The sequence below is a fragment of the Ixodes scapularis genome, unplaced genomic scaffold (genome assembly GCF_016920785.2).
Source record: "Ixodes scapularis isolate PalLabHiFi unplaced genomic scaffold, ASM1692078v2 ptg001092l_1__unscaffolded, whole genome shotgun sequence".
Lineage (NCBI taxonomy): Eukaryota > Metazoa > Arthropoda > Arachnida > Ixodida > Ixodidae > Ixodes > Ixodes scapularis.
The window spans coordinates 51,935-74,271 of NW_024610100.1; the positions used below are offsets into that span (position 1 = coordinate 51,935).

Below are 22,337 nucleotides of genomic sequence, written 5' to 3' on the forward strand. Positions count from 1 at the left end.
GCCACTCTATCACAGGTCATATTTTTGGGGCCGGTGTCACTGCTGTGGACATTACCGCAGTTATCGTGCTCTGTACGAACTTTGAAGTGAATCGAAGGCGAGCAGACATAATTTTCCAGCTTCTTCTCCTGTTATACGCTGCTTGATAACCTTTGTGTGCTGACTGAAATCTACATCAACTTACGTCCATCTCGTCCATCAAACATAGGAACCGTGCGGATCTAATTCAAGCCCCGACCAGGGCGCCCCTAGCGGCAAACGGGTCAGTTGCATCGGGCATCTTCTGCCAGTCGCTGCGTTGGTTGTGCGTTGTAGTGGGTTAGCGCTGTGATTTCTGAGATGGCTATTCCGCACCAAGAAAGCCCCAACAACTGCTGCGTGGTCGGCAAGATCGCGCACGGCACTAAGTACTACATCGTCCCTTCGAAGCCGTACGAGGCGGAGCACTGCGCGACCTGGGTACGACTTGTGCGTCCATACAGGTTAGTGGTGTTTCTTACCTTCCAGTTCGCGCTTTGTTTAAGCTGCTGACTAATAATACCAGGGCCGTAACCAGGGGGGGGGGGGGATAGGGGGTTCTGACCCCCCCCCCCCCGAAATTTTTTTCTGGGTACGGCCCTGGTCGGTGCACTCGCAGCCAGCCGATTTTAATCTCCACCTCTGCGCACGCGCAGTGGCGCCGGTCGGCTACCGGGTACCAAACCGGGACCGGTTCTCCGGTTTGCTGTAACTCTCCATTATATGCCACCGATGCACATGATGCATAGTCGAAAATAAGACGATAGACACTTTCAAAATGGCCGCCGTTGTCCCCGAAACCCCCCCCCCCCCCCCCCCCCCCGAAATGTTTTTCTGGGTACGGCCCTGAATAATACAATTAACTTTTTTCTCTTCTAGCGACGATGGAACAGCATCGATACCGACGGCAAACTCTAAAGTATGCAGCAAATACTTCACCGGAATCGAGAAGCGGAATGCGGTCGCCCTCCTAAGCCTACCGTTGGATGTTACCATCAGATTACAGGAAGATAGTAAAGAGAATCGCGGAACGGCGCGAAAAAATATCGCCCAGTTATTGTCAAGCTGATTCAGAAATAAACGTACATAATTTCCGAAGTCCACTCAACGCCAACGAAATCTTTTTGCGGGCGCGCTTAATTTTGTTCGGAGAGTACGGCGCTCCGTGACATCCACTTGTCCGTCGAAACGGACCTCCTTCACGTCGCACACGCGGCCAGATTCATGAAACAGTTCTCTTCGTGATATTGGCACCACGGAAGAAGCTTTCTGGATCGTAATCACCCCGGGAACACTGTCCGCTGTGCTGCTAATCGCCACTGCTTCCCCCCGATGATTCTGCACCGGCTACCCAAGAAGCCTTCCGGATTCTTAGTCGCCCACTGTCCTCTGTGCTGTTCGTTGCTATTACTTCGCGATGATTCTGAGCCGGCGGCACCGGCTTCCGAAGGAACTTTCTGAACTCGTAACTGCCTTAAATTCCGTCGTAATCACGACGGGGACACTGTCCGCCGTGCTGTTCGTCGCCCTTGCTGCCCGATGCTCCTGCGGTGGCCACCGCCAGGTCGCGGCGAACAATAGGCGACCGCCGCGACACGGCCGGCTTGCTCGCTTCCTATACGGTGTTCATTATCTTAATTACACTTGATTTCTCATTTGTAAAGACATGTAATTGCTTAATCATTCACTGGATGTTTGTTTTGAGTTGTTATTTTTGCTAAAAAAAATGTACGCGTTTTTTTTTTTTTTTTTTTTTTTTGGGGGGGGGGGGGGTTTGGTCTGAATTACACGTCGTGTTTTGCGGCTCAGTAAAACGGGTTGTTTTGAGAAATTCAAGATCACGTACAGCCGACAATACACCAGTGATGTAGATAGAGGGGAGGAGGGAGAAGCTTTCAGGGTCGCCCCCCCCCCCCCCCTCCCTCCCCCTTGGAAAATATTCGTGGCTGCGTCGCTAAATGGGCAAAAGAGAAGAAGAGGCACTGCGTTTTTTGCCTCATAAACATACACACAAATCTAAAGAGGCGTGCATTTTGTGCTTCGTGTGGGATTTGCTGAGCACGACTTTCGGTGGTTTTGAGATGAAGCAGCTCCTCCCATCTCTTTCCACTTTTGCAGAGCGAACGCTCGAGAGGAGCCGACCCCCTCCTCAACGTTTACTTTTAACCTGTCACCGAGTATGGCTTTTTTCTTTTTTCGTGGACCTTTCAAATCGCTACAGCTCGCAGTTCATACAGCGGTGTAATCCAGTTGCGAACGTGCTGTGCGTGTCGAAACAGAAGACATATGTTTCCCTCCGGAGCGGGATCGGCGGCCGAGTGGGCTAGAGCACACCAGCTCGGAGCACGAGGAGCGAAAGCTCGTGCTACAGAACCCAGGGATCCTGGGTTCAATAGACCGATCCCACCAAGCGTTCCACGCATGCGTGACGCCTAAATTACTGTAAATGGTAGAAGCAGACACCAGTTCACGAGACAGCTCATGCCACCTCGTGCTCTGCTCGCGCAGACCTCCAGCAGAATTGTAGCGCGTGCAGAAAGACTACCGCTCCCACGATGCATGGCGGCAGCGGCGGCGTACTCAAACTAGATGGTGAAATCGGTCTATCCGCACCCCTGCCCGTTTCGATCTGGATGAACATCCTACCGGCGCGCTGTCGTGTATCATTACTGCGTGATGCACGTTAAGACCCCGCGCTATCCGTTGTACTGCATTGTCTAAATGTTTAATCTACAGCTGGGAGACTCGTCGGCCATTGAGGTAGACCAAATTCTAGGCTGTATAAACATAAAACAAATCCCAATTTTTCTCTGGAGCCATAGCTACAGGCTGTTTTCAGCGCACGCGATCAGCGCATTCAGTAAACTAAGAACAAGAGCGCGCCCACGAGGCTTTGTGTTGCCTCTAATTTGCACGTGCTCACCCCCGCTTTGACAAAATTGGAGCCCTGCAGAAGTTACGCTAACCTCGTGCACCGCCGAAACGTGCCCTACATGTCCTACACTTCGTTTCACACTCAGTGCGAGCGAAAGCAATGTGAGGTCGATGTTGACACGTCAAGAGCTCTCCTTCGCTCGCATTTATGATGAAAGAAAGAATAAAGAGTCATAGAACAATGAAATGATTGCCATATATTTTCTGTTGTGTAATAGAGGGCAGGTTAGATCTATGTTTTGACCGCTTAAGCTAAGCCTATTTCGTATTTACAAATTCTGATAAGCATGAGTCCATGTGGCACCTATCCAAACGCGGATTAAAACCCGGCTTGATTAATTTTGAGATGAAAATAAAAATGTAAATAAATATTACATTCGCGGTATCCCTTACTTTGTTCCGATTCCTTACATTGTACGCATCAGTGACATTAATGCGATGGCTGATTCGTAAATGCGATTTTCCGTGGAATAAACTTATTTTTTATGCACTTGATCACTAGCGCCACCTGCACATACCTTTGCTTTACGCCACGCGTGGCCAAGGCTTTAGTAACTTTGTGGTGCGGTCTGTGCGGACCGCATTCCACGTGTGTCGGCGGTGTCAGGTGAGTCAGATGGGTCGTTCCCACTTTAAATAAATACTAAAAATCAGTTTCTTATACTGCGAAGTTTTGACGTAGGTGCAGCGAGAGCAGTCTTGCCTCTTCTTGAACTCAGAAATACCAGCCAACATCTAAGCCTTTCTCGTGGCGAAGTTTCGCGTGCCGCGTTTCATTTGAAAAACTAAAGGCTTAGCACATGTCGGTTTTAGTAAGCATTTTTTGCTTGAAGCTTCTGAGGCAAGTTCGCTCTCGCGAATAAAACGCACCACCAGGCTGCAAATTACGAATCATGTGAAACTGATTTTTGTTGTTCATTTAAAGTTTGGGACGATCAATTTGACTCAAGCGCCCGGTCATTCTTTTCAGTCTGTAAAGAACGCGGGGTCTGAGCGAACGGAAAATTGAACACGCCTGTTCAACGCCGCGGCAAGGTGTGCAGATTTAGTTAAGCAGCATGTTTTTCACAATATTTTTCTTGAAGCGCCGACTGAGTTGCGATTAGTTAATTTGTTCCGTGTCAATAAAGCCCGACGATCGCGTCACGCCAACAAACGCGATATTTTTTGAAAAGAAAAGGAGGAAGCGGGTCCTGGCCCAAGGTCTAAGCGCAGATACTCGTGGACGAAGCTATGTCACTGGCTATGTGATAATAGCGCAAGAGTCAAATTTAAGCGCAACGTAAGAACACATTTTAAGTTGATGTTATATAAGTAAAAGTGGCGGTATCGAGCACTTCAGGGTGCGATGAAAAGCAAGTTCCAGCCAAAAAGCCCGTCGTTGCTTAGCGCGCTGAATCTTGCAAAAATAAACGACACCCAAACAGTGGCGTCACTAGAGTGAGCGGCACCCGAGACGGTGGCCCGCGGCGACACCCTCCCCTCCCCCCCCCCCCCCCCCCCTGCTCGTCGCCCGCCTCCATCCAACACCTCCTAGAGAAGAAGGCCAGAGCGCTCTGAGAGGTTACGTCACAATGGCGGAGGAAGGAAGTCCATGGCGCAACTGGCGCAACTACGTGAGAATACGCTATCGACGTGAAAACAATGTCCCTTGACAAGCGGCGCGGTGGTGTTCGTTCATTCGCGTTTATCCGACATTAATATACGTTTTAAAGGCGCAGTCTTGTACAATTTATTATATATATAATATAAACGTATTATATAACGCGCTACCAAGGTTGAGAGTACCAAAATTATATTTATGAGTATTCCCGTAACCGCGGGACTACGTGCAGTTCCGCAGCACCCCACCCTTTTCGAAAGCACCGGCTGCGATGCTGCTGATGCCACATGGCTGCGATTCTGGTAAATTTACGTTGTGTGTGAGCTGCTGACTGTCTGAAAAGGAACGCTGAGACATCTCAGAAGGGAAGCAAACCGAAAATAAATCCAGTCGTTGTCGCAGGGAGCGCACACCAGGAAGAGATGGGTCGACAACGTTAAGCCTTTCGTCGCCGCTGCTCTCGTGTGTGGTACTTTTGAGACTTGTTTCCCGTCGTATTTTTGTCATCACCGTAGTCTCGGGTAGTTTTTTTTTTTTTTGTGTTCGCTTGATACTACGGCATTTACGTGCATTCGTGAAACAAGTCCTGCTACGGTTTGAGTGACGTGTGATTACTAGCCAACGAAGGCTCTGGTCGACTAATCGATAGACCTCTCTCTCGACAAAGAGAGGCTTCTTGGAGTTCGTGTTCAAATGTGTTCGTCACGAATATTGTGGGACGTATGGATACGATCGACAGGTGAGAAACAACTTATTTACGGGCTTTCTTGTTCATGTAGGACGCAAGTAAGATGCTGCAATCGTTTTTTTTTTAATCGCATGATAAATTGCAATTTTGTTCCTTGTCATTATTCGTATGCAGTTGCGTCGACATTTGTAAATATGCGCGCTAATCTAGTTTTCACTGGAAGATGAAAATCAAGTTTGTGTGATTAGGGAGTTTTAGTAGATCGTTCCGATACCTCCGATAGCCCCGATAACGATACTATGCATGCACAAGGGAGGCGGCGGCGAAGTATCGGGATATCGTTATCGGAGTCGTGGGAACGATCTACTAAAACTCTCTATTATTGAAACTGAGTTGTTTGTGGTTCTGTGTTTATTTATACTAAAGTTATTTTATTGCCTTTTCCGCGTTTATATTAGAATCTTAACTGTATTAAGGTGATAGTATTATTATATACAAAATAAGTTATGTTTTGTTCTAAGGCAGCTCGAGCCCATAGGGAGAAGTAAATTAGTAGACTACGTAGTAAGTTTAGTACCCCTGCCACAGGGAAACGTTAATATATTTTCATTCAGTGATATGGGATTTAATCAGCTCGCGGTCTTGAGTGATTATACGAGCGCCGCAAGCGGATTTGTCGACCCCACAATGTCATTCGATCGAAATTACATTAATTTTGCCATGTGGCCGGGGTATGATGCAAGAATTCAGTGACTGCACGCGATAACGTCGCTTACATGATCGTGAGAAACGCTTGTCTTGCCTTGTCCGCGTTGACTATGTCTACCTGATTTTTAACTGTTCTGTTTTGCTGTTTCAAAATCACTGCGTGTCTCGCCATTTTGTCAAAGTATTTCTGTATAAAATATGCATTCCTACAACAATAATTGCATGACTCAATGTTTTCGACTTAATACAATCACATTTTTCGATAGACGTCTTGTACGCATACCTCGTGCCATTTCGTACCGATTATTTAGCGGTGTAATATTTTGCTCGTGTAATAAAATGTTTTCTAGACCCGTTGCTATGTGCAGCTTTCATTTTAGCTAATATGACACGCGTATGTGACTAAAAACGCGTTACGACGGTCGATCTACGCGCGTTGCATTCGCTTCGACGCGCGCCCCCGATGGCCTTCCTTTGCGACGTCACGAGAAGAGCACTATGGCCTTGTCTTCTAGGAGGTGTTGCTCCATCCCCCCCTCGCCCCTCCGCCCGTCGCCCACTGCGCCCCCCCCCCCCCCCCCCCCCCCGCCGCCCACCCCCACCGGCCCGTAGCGACACGCCCCGGAGCGCTGCACCCGGGGCGGTCCGCCTCGCCCTCCCCCCCCCCCCCCCCCCCCCCCCGCACCCCCCTTGACTGCACCCGAAGCCACTCCCCGGCGGTTCCGTATAATCCTGGGGCCAGTGAATACAGTGAAGCGCCACGAAATCCTTAAACGTTGGTAGCCGCCTGTCTTCCCTGGTCGGCTCGGACCAGGACAATACAAGGAACGCCAAGGAAATCACCTCCCTGGTAGTTACGTAGAATCCCGGGGCCAATGAACACGCTGAAGCGCCACTAAGACTTCAATGTTGGCGGCCGCCTGTCTACCCTGGTCGGCTCGGACCAATAAAATACAAGGAACGCCAAGGAAATCACTTCCCTGGCAGTCCCGTAAAATCCTGGGGCCAATGAACACACTGAAGCGCCAATGTAGGCGGCCGCCTGTCTACCCTGGTCCGCTCGGACCAAGAAATGACAAGGAACGCCAAGGAAATCCCTTCCCTGGCAGTTCCGTGGCATACCGGTGCCCGGGAAATACGGTGAGACGCCAGGCTGGCAGTTCACTAAATTTCCTGGGCGGTCCTGGTCCAGTCTACTACGGCCAAGGCCCAATCCTGGCCCCAGCTAGCCCAAGCAAGTGTGCTGCTTGGGAGGCTTTGGGCACAGAAACATTTGTGTTTGTGTTGTTTGTTCTGTGGAGTTGCTGTGCAAACACCAGGTCTCTGCTTCAAAGAAATTTATTCACATACAAAACTTGAAAGTATAAAACAGAAAGGACGAGAACGGGAACAGGACATCTTTCATTTAGCAACAACATAGAATGGCACAACGATAAAACCGCCCCCCAAGGGTCTCAACGTTCTCAAAGAGGGAAAGGAGATACTAGTTATAAAGGAAGGGGAATACACTAAAAGAAAAGCTTGAAAAGCGCATCAGTAATCTAGTTATTTTCGATTACTTAGAATTAACCTTGGTCATTGTCAGTGATAATGCGGAATTATTCTTGTTTGCAGTCCAAAAAGGGAATTGTACTATAAATATAAAAGTTTAAAAAGCTGTAGCGTCACGACGAGGTGTCAATATCCTAGTCATCTCTGGTGTTAAGAATTCGACCTCTGTCTTTGTCAATGATAATGACGGTGCAGAAATGTTCTTGTTAACAGTCCCCATGGCAAATGACTCGATGATTTCTCTTCCAAATCTGTTATCGTGCCCGCCCAGTATATTAGTATTAGAAAAATGAGGTGTACAGTCATCGCATGTGCGGCTGTGAACGACAATGGGGTGATACGACTCAGTTGAAGCCTTTGATGCTTCCAAGTTATGTTCTCTGAGTCGGTGGTAGACGCATCTCCCAGTCCATGTTGTTGCTAAATGAAAGATGTCCTCTTCCCGTCCTCGTCCTTTCTGTTTTATACTTTCAAGTTTTGTATCTATTAACCAACACGCTCGTTTTCAACTGTAAATTTATTCACTTGCCCAAAGAATGGATTACAGCAGTCCAAAGGTTGCTTCTTCCAGTGCTGGCCACTGCTGAGGTGAAAGCGACAGGACGCCTTGGCTGCTCCTACGTCGAACTGAGTAGAAGGAAAAAAGAAGATACCTGCATCAGTTATGAGACAAAACAATATGGTAAGGGCTCAATCCAGTGATTTACATCTTCAGGAGACTAAGGAGAATGTAACAGTATACCTGTAATCTTTTTCAAGGTCATAAATTTGACTCAAAATTGGCTAAACACACCAGTAGCTATGACTGACCTCGTAACCAAAACCTTACGTCCGCAAAAAATTGTTTGGCGACATTGAATTTTCAAATTCGGTCCTCATCATATTTTCAAAGTGAAAGTTTCTACTGGCAGTATTAAAAATATGGAGGCTCGGGCAAGCTGGTGTTGCATACTTTTCCACAGCGCGAAAAATTCGCAACCAAGCACAGGCACACACAAAAGGAAAAGACATTCATGAAGCTCTGACTTGCAACTCAGACTTGTATTATTTCTTCTCTGCCTGCGCCTGTCTTTTTAAACAATAAGATTTTTTTTTGTTATTTTTGGTTTCATGTGGATGCAAGATAATTTAATTATTTTTTGTAATAAATCTGGACAAGGTTTAGTGACAGTTTTCTTCTAACCTCGAAATCTTTTCAGCTTCAATAACTTCCCTAATTAGTTGAATATTATTTTTACTCATTACGGGGCAATGATTTTAGTTCTGCTTGACATCTGCAATCTTGGCAATGTATGCCTTAGTTTCCAGAAGTGATTCTGTTTATGTTGTAGTCGTGTTCCCCTTGTCTATGTGACATCAGTATTTGTGACGTCGGGGTGGGGAGGGGTTGGGTTTTGGCAGTAGAACTTGTTTCCAACTTATTAGAAGAATTTCGATGGCAACAAATAAAGCCTGCAGAACCCCAACAATAGCTCAGCAGCACGAAAGAAATATGTTCCATTCTGTTCTCTGATGTGGTTGTGCTAGCCATGCTCCAAACAAACAAGAGTTTCGAACAAACCATTTGGGCTTCGTAACGTGAAGAGGGGTACAGTTTCTATCATGAAGGAAGCCATTAGCCGGGAGATTTTATGGGACGAGCGAAGGCGGCGGAACTAGATTTCACACTTCACCCCGCACAGCCATACAGCGCGGCACGTTCCCGTGCACCTACGGCTGTGAGTAGCAAGTATGTCAGGGAGCCTTTAAAAAGGTGGGTAAAACAAAGTTTTTCAGTGACCGAATCGAGGAGACTGATAGCTTAATGTACCGACACCTGGAAAAGTAACCCAGTTGTTGTTGTTGTTTACGGGTTTTATGGCGCAAGAGCTCCGACGGCCATACTGCGCCAAACTAGGTAGGATAAGTAACCCTGGTTTGCAAGTTTTGTCGTGGGAGAGTTGGTATTAACTGGGGTGCACTGCGAGTTGTAGAGGATCTAGAGTCACACCGCCATATTCAGCTCAAGAAACCTCGTCTAGGCACAGGCAACTCCTTCCGCAATCATTGAGACTATAAATTAATTAATACACTTGTGTCTGGTTATTTTTTCTGTTTCTTTTGACTTTCTGAGAATCGGGAAACTGAGCAAGCAAATTTAATATCTAAATTATTCTGAAAAACTGAGAATTTAATCAAAACAAGCTCTCAGAAACATCAAATTTTCCACAAAGGTAAACTCCAGAAAACACCCTCCAATGCCACAAAGGATTACATTCTTTTCCCCTGTCTTTCTTCTCCGACATTGTTTCCCTGCTTTTATCAGTCTCGGGTTTCCTACATTATGACCGACAAAGGATTAATTCTGGAAACACGGAATGCCGCTTATAGTGATGCTGCTATATGTCACGCTAGGGGTAGCCAGGCAGGCTCTGGTGCAGCTTGGTTATGACCTTCCTCGCAAAGGGAAGTTTTGGCATTGCATATGAGGCGATACTTGCCCAAGTCTAGAGGTTACCTTGGCAAGGTTGTGGAAGCACCCATGCTCACAAGTACGGTAACTGCCCAGGTCACCTTGAAAGGTCTCAACACACGGCAGGCACCATCGTCTGTCGTAGGTATGATGCGCTGCAATGTCTGATGACACAAACTGCAGCAAAACAAAACATATTTTTCTGTGAAACAGTATCCATAGCTGCAATCTCCGTACCAGCACACTGCATGAGTAGCTAATCTCATTGCGCACTTCTTTCTACATTAGAAGCACAGTTTAGCCTGAAGGCGTCGGCATATTTCGGTTCCACGTATAAAGTCACTCATACAGATTTACGTCAAACAAACATATTTCGCCACGTCTGTGGCTGTGGCAGAAAATACTAAGAAAGGCGAGATAAATCTACGATTGCATGCTTCAAATGGTCAGAAATGGGAGAAAAAAACCCCGAGACACTTTCCTCCCATTTCTCCTCCTGTGAACAGCAAGGTCGAGGGAGCCCACCAGTGGTGCAATCGGTGGTTTGTACGCGGTGCTCGAACGTGATTAATTTACGATGTTTGGATACCATCATTTCAGCCATGTTGCGATTACATGGATACCTTAAGAACTGTCAAATGCTGATTGAAAAAAAATTGTACCGGCTCATTCACGGCTTTCTTAGCTTTGGTTGCTCCCATTACGGAATAAAGGGTTTGTTCACCAAATAAACAACGCACTCCCGAGCTTCATCCAGTTTGTCACTGAAGGCTTTGTTCGTGTTCGAAGCTAGATCTTTGCTCAAAAAGCACTTGGAAATTACAAACAAATCTACAACGACTCTAAGCAACCCTCGTCTCATTGAACCGCAGCGCAGTTTTCGCCCAAAGGAGCCACAAGTAACGACTCTTGAGAGCAAAATAATTATCTATAAAAGCTAGACACAATGCATGGTTCCGGCATTTGAGCACAAGGCATTTGACGTCTTTCGGAGAACGCTACAAAAGCTTAGTATTCCAACAAGAGCTTAAACGTAAAAAAATTTGTTTTCCTCGTATCTGCCTGAACTGGGCGGAGCCACCCGAACGACCCGACGTATGCAAGATCCAAAGCATGTGTCGCAAACTGCTGTGTGCAGCACGCCGGAGCAGCCATCTTTCCGACTGTTTGCACGCTGGCTCACATTGTTTCGATGCACATGTGTCTTGCGTTTAACGTTTTGATGGGAGCCTTTCATTTTTAAGAACAAAGCGTCAAGTGCTAGCCTGGCTGTCACTAACACTGTTCACACACACAGTTGCTCAACGCGAAGTGTAAACAAGTACGCCCATGACATGCTGGAAAGGACAGCCTGGCGCCTAGGCAGTACGGCCACGCAGGTCCAATCAAAGCTCGCAGGATGCTGTACATAGACTGCGCGACACTGTTAAGCACTAGACACAACAAAGAAATAAATGCACCTTGATCCTACGAGAAAACTCTGATGACACAGCGTATAGTAAGACTTGCGAAGCTTGTAACTGGGTTCATGAGCTTTTAATCACTCCCGCGACACACACCTGCACACAATGTGTCATCCGAATTTACCCATTGGATCAAGGTACATTAAATTTTTTTCCGCTGCCAAATGGAAGGGAAGGTGCGACAACATTATCCTTTTGTCTTACCCTAGCATGAACTAGCTGGTAATGGTACAATTACAAGCGAGTTGCTTTCACTGGTGTCCCTCGAGCTCTCGTACAACCAAACCGCAATTAAACGCAGGGCACTTGCCCGCACTTGTAGCCACTCCGGCTAGTCCATGCTAAGACGCTACAAAGCATGGCAGGAAGCCTGCCACTACAGCACGTCGGCAGCCGGGCATGACTGGCGAGTGCAAGCGCCACGTGAGTCACATGAATGTTCCGCAATAGCTGCGTGACTTAAAAGAACCCAGATGAAACGCCGTTCGTTGTGCCATTCAGTGGTGCAAGGGTAGAACATCGGGCTCCTAATCAAAAGGCTGTGGGCTCGATCCCCCTATAGGGGAGACATATCATTGATCTTCTTTCATTAAGTGAACCCTATCTTTGCTTTTATTCTCGTGTTCTTCTCATTCGACGTGCTTCCGTGACCGACTGGGTAATCCATGTTGATCTACAACAACTGGATCGGTCGTTGCATGCTCTCAACCCTAGATATATAACACACCGTATAATAAATAAAACAAGGGTCCCGCAACGCTTACCATAGGAACCGTCACTGGCATCACTAACAGTGAGAAAGTGCAACGCAACATCGCATCGCTCGGATGTATCCCATCAAGAAAAGATTGCGCAATCTGTCAGCTGCAATCCATTGGGAAGCAAAATGGCCTCCCTGTATGTTTCGATTGAATCGGTGCAGTGGGTGGACTACACTGTTCTATGTGCGAGGCTAGCATCTGTGTATATCTTTGCTGAGTGAGTACTCTGGGCTGCACCGGAAATTATTTTCTCGCGTCCATTGCTCTCATCAAGAAGAGCGTCACACTATCACCGTGCTCCTAAATAGCATGGATGCAGCACAGCGCTTAATGTGAACTCTTTCGCACGCTACAAAAATATTACCCTCTACTTGTGCAAAAAGAGAAAACACCTTCGGAATTTCACTAAAAACATATTCTGAAAACATGGAACCCTAACTATAGCCACTCCAGTGTATTATATACTTGGGCAGGGTTGGCCAGGCTGACGCGGCCCAAGAGCTGCAAACAAAATCACAAAATTTTCAAGAGCCGCAGAGGGAGGGAGGGAGGGAGGGGGGGGGGGCCGCAGCAGGAAACTCAAACTAATTTCGGTCTATCTAATATGAGTCAAAAGCAGTCCAATTGTGCGTAAGGCAGCGGTAGCACATTTAAAACGTGTTTCATTTCTCTCTTTGGGGAAGTGCTCCGGGAGAGATGGGGGGGAGGGAGAGAGAGGAGGGATAAGGGAGGGAGCGGCGAGCCGCAGCTTGGCCACCCCTCTACTAAGGCATCGCCATGCAGGTTCTCAAGGAGGTTGGGAACGGCCTTCCCTTCTAAATTAACTCCTGGCATTGTATACTAGGCAATACCTGCTGTAGTCTATCGGTTACCTTTGCAGGGAGATGGAGGCATCGATGATCTCACGTACGGCAATTGCCCATGTCGCACATCATCATGGAAGGTCTTCATGAAGCAGGCAACTTGTCCTGTCGATGGAGACCCACACATATCCTGCATATGTGGGTAAAGTGCCTCAAATTTAATTTAATTACAACTACAACTACTTCTCTCCAAAAGCATCATGACATCAAAGCTAGCCGCTTTCCATAGATGGGGCTCACTAGCACAGCCTGGCCTTTTTTGGTCGGCGAGGGCGTCGAGTGTGTTTTGTAGCGACCCGCCACACGCCCTCAAAGTTGAACTTGCGTCGTATTCAAATTTCGGAAGAGAAGCCTACTACCAAGTATGATAGAATTGTAGCAGGGGGTCATGATGTTAGCTCCGTAGCCCCCGCAACCCAACCTCCATTATCGCCAGCCCCTTTGCCGTCTACTTCCTCGCCCATCATGACTACCCGTCATCCCTTGTGGTTGACGCTTGTTCGAAGGGAAGGACTGGCTGGCACTGCTGGGCTCTGCGCCGCTACTCATCCCAATTCCCAAATGGAGACTGCGGCTGACCGGTGACATCCGTCGTCTGCTTCCTTGCTTCGGTACCTTGCTTCGGTTAAGGAACTGTTTTTTTGCAGATAGTATAACGTGTTGAAATCGCTTCCCTCCTAATTTCAACGGCAATTCATCTTGGAAGTGCCCGCGCAAAGCTGGTGTCGCGATGTGTGGTGATATCAAACGCAGAGAGTGCCTGAAGAATTTTGAGGTTGCTCAAACGATTTGTGGATTTGTTTGGACGCACTTTATGACGAACAAATCAGCGGCAAGCGGCTCATAGTCAGATCTTCTAAATTTCCGATTGCGACACTTCCCTGATGACTTGCTAAGTGCTTGGATATGGTAAAAAAACTTTGAGTGAAACCTATTTCTTCAGACTACGGATACGGAAGGCTCCGCTTCCCGGGGCACGATGACCCAGGTCCCCACTACAGCCCATCGAGTTTTCGGACGGCGCTCGGATGCGCGCTCAGAGTGCAGTCCAGTGTTACTTTGGTGCCATCGGACGGCACTCAGATACAACCTGGATTAAAACAGTTCGCTTTTATTGTTATTGCGGTCACTGTGTAGGTCACTCACTGAGGTGAAGAGGAGGTGAGACGGGGTCCAGTCACCGCCGCGATCAACGACCGAAATCCAGCAGCCCCATCCTGGCCCCTCCGACGCGCGATGCCACATACTTTCGATTCCTAGAGCTCGCCTGTTCATCGCAGTTCGTCCAGTCTGCCGCTCACGGCTGCGCTAGCTATATCCCTTCCGTTCTGATAAAACCCACTAGACAGAACGAGTGAACGGGTGTGGTTTCGCAAAACGTAGTGTCTAGAAAACTGTCCGACGGCGCTCTTGCAGAGCGTTCAAATGCCGTCCGACGGTACTCCACTCGCGCGTTCAAGTGCCGTCCGAAAGTCTCGTATAAAACGAGTTCTCAAAACGACTTTTACGAAGGGGAGTGTGGCGTAGTGGTAAGATGTGTCACATAAGCACGTGATCCCGGGTTCGATCCCCAGTGCGGGCTTACTTTTTGTTTTTGTTTTCTCGAACATTTTATTTTGCCGACGCATTTGGCGATATGTACATTTTTTTTTTTTTTACCATTAACACAAAAAAAAAACAACGAACGTTGTCGCCGAAATTTCGCTGAACGAAATAGCATGGTACTTCGTTTCCGGAGGTGCATCGGGCACAGCGCGGCTTGTTTGCCGGCTGGACGCCGCGAAGCGGCGTGTACGACAGGGCCAAATGGGTCAATAGTTTTGTAATTAGCAGCCGCATACTGTCGCCGCGAAGCGGCGTGAACGCAGGCGGGGGTGTGTGTTAACGAGCTCCCCAGTGATACACGCGCCGTCCAACTCCCGGACGGCACTTGTAGGCGCGATTGGAGTGCCGTCGGGCGGCACTGTAGACACAGCCTTCGGAAAGTGCTTTGTGGCCCCTTCCCGAACTTGTGCTACCATGCTTTCGTGGATACTCACCCTTGATGAACCAACTGTGAAGTGGGACCGGTCAGTGATTCGGTATTACTTTCGCTGCAATCGGAGGCGTTGATTTGACCCGCTCGTTCTCGAAATAGGAGCCTTGTCTTGAACAAAACCATCCAATAACTCAAAGGCCGCAACCACGTCACACACAACGCTCTACCTGCCCCACATGCGTTGCGCCATCTTGGGTACCAGTGTTGCCAGGCGAGGAAAACAAAAATCAGTGGATACTGGATAGAACTCAATCGAGCTCCCTAAAATCAGTTAATAAAATTATGCACTTTTTTTACTCCCAGTCTAATCTTTTAGCAAATATCATAAACTATAAAACAGCAGTTTAAATAAAACTGTATTCCCAAATTGAGCTATAATTAAGAAGAAAAAAAACTTTGCTATACTAAAATGAGTGTTATTTTTATCGCGTCACTCTGCTGCAATGTCCGGCAGAAATGTTTTAACGTCCAAAAGTCTGTTTGATTGTATCAACTATTCCGATGACTTGACTCAACGCTGCAATACAAAAGCCCAAACTCTTCTGCGTGAAAACGGAACTACGTGGATGCCAGTTGCAAAACCTCTTCGTGGTCTGGATACACTGTACGGGCGGCCGTCTTGAGTTTCGGTTTTTCCGCATTTCCTTCTAGGGCATGGACGCTCCGCAACTGAGTGCGATTCGGAAATTTTATTGTTTTCTGAGTTCCGACCGATCGCCCAACGTGGCCGAAGAGCTAGGCCGTCAGGCGCTTCAACTCTGAGGACACTCTTTTTTCGATGCGAACACCGATGAAATCGTACTGTTTAGCGGTAGACTGCCTACGGTGTTACATGCGACTCAAAAAAATTTTTCTTTCTTTTTGTTATTAACAAAAATGTTTTATTATTTTTTTTTTAAAAAGCTTTATGTTTCAATGGAAACTGTGCCCTGTGAAATATTTTTCAGACGTTTCAAGAGCTAAATTGGTTTCATATAGGAAAAATTGGGTTGTGTGTGTGTTTATACAGCCTAGAACTTGGTCTGCCTCACAGGGGCGACGAGTCTCCCAGCTGTAGATGAGAAATTTAGCCAGTGCAGAACAATCGCTAGCCTGGGGTCTTTAACGTGCACCACGCAGTAGTGATACACGACCGCACGCCGGTACGATGCTCATCCAAAAGATAGCACTTACCTCAAGCACAGTTGACGGATGTTTCGCTAATATTGAAGATTTGTTCAACCCTGGCAGGATAACTGCATTGACTTTCTCAAGACTAAACAACTTTTTTTTTCACCTCGGCTGCGACAAAAAAAAAAAAAAAACATGTGAAAAAATGAGTGTGAAATGAGGTTGGCACCACCCGTGTTGCTCCACTCGACGTCCGCCACGTAAGTTTTCGCCGCCGCGGCCGTCGAATTTGTAGCCACTGCGATAGCAAAATCCCTTCTCCATGAATGGTGACCGAACAGACACGTAGTCTGTGTCTGTTATGTTTTCTATTCAAGAATATTTCAACAACAAACTTCTGTTTTGTTTTAGATGTGTTTTACAAACCTCGTTTACCGACGCCAGACAAAATGTATGGAAATCGCTGCAAAGCAACGAGGTTGTTTTTTGGCTTTCCAAAACATTAAAGCAAGGCCTCTGTGGTGTAGAATATTTAAACTCTAGGTATTTTCCGCACACATTGAGCTACTTGCGCATCAAGAAAAACGACTCTACAACGCGCATAAAAAAAAATTCATAAAGAGGTTCGGTACAACTTCGTGAAAAGATTAGAGCCCAGTTCAACAGTTGTAAAAGGCTTCACGCCGCGCGATAACGTGCGCATGTTTCTTCGCGTTGTCATTGATTGTTTTCCTAAAATTTTTCTCAAGATTTGTGAAACAAAATATCAATAATAAAAAAAGCTAGAAAAAACGCCCCTTCCTGCTTACATAAAATTGAAAGAATAAAACACGAAGGACAAGCACAGGACAACCACTTTCTTTCGTGAAAGAAAGTGGTTGTCCTGTGCTTGTCCTGTGTGTATCACTTTCAATTTTATGTATTCATGTTCAACCCGCTCGCCTTCACCAGTCCTGCTTACGTCGAGAAGTTTGGGTTGGGAGTCGTGTTGGGACGCAGCCTGGGAGAAGTGATACCATAGGCGTCCCAAACTCAACTGATCTTTTTATTTCCAAGTGCCGGTTCCCGGGCAGGTCTTCCTCCTCGGCCTCACCTCCTTTCCCCGTCTTCTCCCCCGCTCCCCACATTCCTCAGTCACCGCGGTCCGCGGGCGAGGGAATTCTCCCGCGCGGGAAAAGGGGGGACATATCCGGTTGGCAGGCTAGGCCAGGTTCGTCGGGCAGCCACGCCCGCGCGTGGCGTGATATGGTCACCACAATACTCCCTCCTTAGTGAGTGAGCGAGCGGAAGAAGGAATCACAGGTCGAGCCGCACAGGGGCCCTGATACGCCGGCTGCTGCGCGTGGTTCTCGCACTAGCTGCTGGCGGAGGTGGCACCGAAGGCAGCCTCGCGGGAGGTACGGCCGCGAAGGGGGTGGACGTTGTGGTAGCCGAGCGTTCCATGTGGGCCGGTTTCACGCGGTCGAGTGACACGACATCTCGTCGGCCACGCCTGTCGATGGTCATCATCTTGTTGTTGCGGCGCAGCACCATAAATGGCCCATCGTACGGGGGCTGAAGAGGGCGCCGCACAGCATCGTGTCGCACGAATACGTGCGTGCACGACGTGAGGTCGGCGCTCACGTGCGCGGCTCGTGCTGTCGGCGCACGGGGAGGGGTCGCTCTGAGTTTTGCCATCAGGTCCCTTAGGCGAGACGCGTAGTCTCCGATGGCGACGCGGGCTTCTGGTTGACTAGGGCCGAAGTACTCGCCGGGAAGGCGGAGTGTTGTCCCGTACACGAGTTCGGCTGTGCTGCAGCCGATGTCAGCTTTAACCGCGGTGCAGATGCCCAGAACGACTAGGGGCAGTGCCTCCACCCAGGAATGTCCCTCGCTTGCCATCAGTGCTGCCTTCAGGTGGCGATGGAATCTCTCCACCATGCCGTTGCTCATTGGATGGTAGGCTGTGGTCTTGACACGCGTGGCGCCGATGAGATGAGTAAAGCCGGCAAACAAGGCCGACTCAAACTGACTGCCTCTGTCCGTGGTGATGGTGGAAGGCACTCCGAAGCGAGACAGCCAGTGTTGGAGGAAGTTACGAGAGACGGTCTCGGCGGTCATGTCTGGTATGAGAATGGCTTCTGCCCAACGCGTGAAGCGGTCTACGCATGTTAGGATGTATGACTGGCCTTGACAAGGTGGTAGCGGGCCAACAATGTCGACGTGGACGTGGTCGAATCGAGCGTCCGGTGTTGGAAAGGTTGCTAAAGGTGTCACAATGTGGCGCTGCACCTTCGAACGCTGACACGAAAGGCACTCACGTGTCCACTGGCGCATATCGCGGTTGATGCCGGGCCAGATGAAACGGGACGTGACCAACTTCTGGGTTGCTCGAATTCCAGGGTGGGACAGCCATTGCAGTGATGCGAAGATCTCGCGGCGAAGACCAGAGGGAACAAATGGGCGGGGGCTACCTGTAGAGGTGTCACAGCACACCTTCTCCTGGGCTGCCGTGAGAGGTAACCACTGCAGTGTCAGTGAGGTTGTTGTCGTTTGTAGGCGGTTTAATTCTTCATCACCGCGCTGAGCCGCCGCCAGCTTTCCGTGATCGATCCCGGCAAGGGAGCAGAAAGCGCTGACTGGGCTGCGCGAGAGTGCATCTGCGACGGCGTTGTCGACTCCCTTGACGTGGCGAATATCTGTTGTAAATTCAGAAATGTATGACATCTGACGTAGCTCACGTGCTGTGTGAGCGCCGCCATCTGAGGTGGCGGAACGCAGCGCGTAGGTGAGGGGTTTGTGGTCGGTCATGACGAAGAATTCCACGCCTTCCAAGAAATGCCGGAAGTGCCGGATTGCGGCGTAGACGGCTAGCAGCTCGCGTCCAAATGTGCTATAGCGCCGCTCCGTCGGTGTCAGCTTTCGGGAAAAGAAGGAAGTCGGCCGCCATACTCCACCGTTCAGCTGCTGCAGGACGGCGCCCACGGCCGTGTCCGAGGCGTCGACCATGACGCACTGTGGGATACCCGGCTGGGGGTATGCCAGGAGTGCGGCATCAGCCAGGCTGTCCTTAATTAGTCGAAAAGCCGTCGTCGCCTCGTCGTTCCAGTTTAGCACGCTCGCAGCACTTCCGGGGCCAGACAACAAGCTGTGCAGAGGATGGAGAATGGCCGCACACTGGGGGACGAAACGCCGGTAGAAGTTTACCAGTCCGAGAAATTCGCGGAGCTGGCGCCTCGTGCTGGGCTGTGGGAACTCTTTGATGGCTTCGACCTTCTGTGGGTGTGGTCGAATTCCGGAGCTTGAGATGACGTGTCCGAGAAATGCCAGCTCGTGGACTCCGAGCTCGCACTTCGAGGTATTCACGACGATTCCATTTTCTGTCAGGCGCCGGAACACGGTGCGCAGGTGCTCCTCGTGTTCCTCCGGCGAGCTGCTCGCAATGAGCAGATCGTCGAGGTAGGCGTGGCAGAAGTCGAGGCCGTGCAAGACGCCGTCAATGAAGCGCTGAAAGGTCTGACCTGAGTTGCGGAGGCCGAACGGCATGCGAAGGAATTCAAACAGTCCGAATAGCGTTGAGATGGCCGTCTTTGGGACGTCCTCTGGGGCCACGGGGATCTGATAATACGCCCGCACGAGGTCCACTTTGGAGAAAATTGATGCGCCGTGCAGATTCGTAGTGATGTCGTGGATGTGCGGCACTGGATAGCGGTCAGGTACAGTTGCCCGATTTAGTGCGCGGTAATCCCCGCAGGGTCGCCAGTCTCCTGGTGTCGACTTGGGCACCATGTGCAGTGGGGATGCCCAGGGGCTGGCTGAAGGTCGGACGATTCCGAGCTCCAGCATATGGTCGAACACCTGACGGGCCACTTGCAACTTTTCGGGTGGCAGCCGGCGGGGCCTTGTGTGAACCGGTGGGCCTGTCGTGCCGGCCTGTCGTGCCGATGTGGTGTCGCACGTCATGTTTGACCGCCGAGTCCGCTTGTGGTCGGCGCGTCAGATCAGGAAACTCGTTCAGGATGGCAGTGAAACGTGCTGCCCCTGACGGTCCGATCAGTGTTGGGCTGAGCGGAGGATGCTTCGAAGGCTTGCCCTGCACGGCCGCTTGTGAGATGGGATCCTGGAGTCTTCGGTTTCGCACATCGACAAGGAGGCCAAAGTGGCGAAGGAAATTGGCCCCCAGAATTGCGAACTTGACGTCGGCGACCATGAACACCCAGCGGAATGTCTTGTGGAGGCCTAGGTCCAGGGATAGCGAGCGGTGCCCGTAAGTTGCAATTGTCGTACTGTTGACAGCTTGTAGGGGGAATCCGCTCGGGTGCTTCCGATCGGCAGCCGACGCCGGGACCACGCTCACCTCTGCGCCCGTGTCGACGAGGAAACGAACGCCCTTGGCGCGGTCGGTCAGAAAGAAAACCGAGATGCGACTTTCCGGCAAGGTGGAGGCACTGGTCGCCCTCAGTGCTGGCCCCGACCGTTTCCCGAGTGTTCGCAGGGAGGCACGCAGTTCCGTGCGGCGTTGCCGTACCTCCGGTGATACCAACATACCTTCTGGCTCTGCTGTGATTCCGGCTTTGCACTCCGGTTTGGGGGGTGCGCGCCAGATGCTCGTAGGGCCGCCACTGTGCTGGCGAGGCGCGAGATCTCCGCTCGGAGCTCGTGAAGTTGGTCCGGCTGCGCTGGTTGCGCTTGCACGGTCGCGACGGAGGGCGTTGCGACCGCCATAAGTGCGTCGGCTTGCTCGGCCAGCTTGGATAGGTCCTTCTCTCCGGTGGAGGTGAGCACCATGCGGACGTTTGATGGAAGCCGTTGAAGGAAAATCTCCCGAAGCAGGAGACTGTCGAGACCGGCCGCCGTGCTGCCGAGCAGTTGTTGCATGTGGCGTAGCAGTTGATTGGGCGTTCGGTCCCCGAGATCAGCTTCGCGAAGAAGTTGCTGCAACCGCTGCGGTTCCGAGGGCGATACCCGGCGAATGAGCGTCCGCTTCAGCGTGCTGTACGCATCCTCCGCCGGTGGGGAGAATAGCAGGTCGCGGATCTCGCTCGCCGTTGCGGGCGGCAGGCTGCTCACCACGTGGTGGTACTTTGTGAGGTCCGCGGTGATGCGCCTTGCGGCGAACTGTGACTCCACCTGGAGGAACCATAGCTCGGGGTCCGCGGTCCAAAATGGAGGCCACTTGACGTCGACGGCGGCAACCATCGGGACGTCGGAGCTGAGTTGATCATTCATTGTGCGATTGAGCGTCGCGGGTCACCAATGTTGGGACGCAGCCTGGGAGAAGTGATACCATAGGCGTCCCAAACTCAACTGATCTTTTTATTTCCAAGTGCCGGTTCCCGGGCAGGTCTTCCTCCTCGGCCTCACCTCCTTTCCCCGTCTTCTCCCCCGCTCCCCACATTCCTCAGTCACCGCGGTCCGCGGGCGAGGGAATTCTCCCGCGCGGGAAAAGGGGGGACATATCCGGTTGGCAGGCTAGGCCAGGTTCGTCGGGCAGCCACGCCCGCGCGTGGCGTGATATGGTCACCACAGTCGCTATCAGGTGGATCCTTTTCGCATTCCAAAACAAGATTGAATCGATGTTCTTTTTTCCCTCTTTTTAAATGTATTTTTTTCACAGATAACGCAGGGCTATCTGGCTACGTTAGCACTGAATCAACATTAGGAACAGGGACATAGGTACTTCATGAAGCGCAGCAACAGGAGCAACCTAAATGAGTGACTCGCGGTTCTAACATGAAAGCTAGATCTGTGCTGTATGTGGGAACAAAAACATTAGTGCGTAATTAGCACGTGTAGCCGCCGCAGTGAGGTAAAGCCCCTCTATCCTGGGAAAAGTGGCGCCATTCATTATTGTGGAAATGCTCGAGACACGTGCCGCGTCACATCTGGGTAGAGCAAGTATTCTAGTACACTGTAGCATAACGTCTGAAATCTAGATCTGTGCTGCGCTGTGCAGCCATGATCTTCCCAAGTGCGGCACGTGCCTCGTGGATCCACGCACCTCGTGCTACTTTTGAAACGTGAAGGGGCTTTAGAGTGAGGATCGCTGAAGCGCTCCTTACGTGCTTCTCGCCGGGAATACATTCGTGTTATCTTAGTGCGGACGAAGCCCCAAGGCTACGAGCGCGAGCTCCTAGTGTGACAGCGGCACGGCTAAACGAGCGCTCTA

The 22,337-nt window shown here is 50.0% G+C and overlaps 1 long non-coding RNA gene across 1 annotated transcript; it reads right to left on the reverse strand.

Annotated features, from left to right (window-relative positions):
• Positions 1–8,071: 8,071 nt before the first annotated feature.
• LOC121834383 lies at positions 8,072–13,102 on the reverse strand. The gene is made up of 3 exons (XR_006077160.1): positions 13,051–13,102; positions 10,000–10,131; positions 8,072–8,129 (listed from the first exon to the last, which is right to left on the reverse strand). It is a non-coding gene; the product is annotated as an uncharacterized LOC121834383 (long non-coding RNA).
• Positions 13,103–22,337: the final 9,235 nt, after the last annotated feature.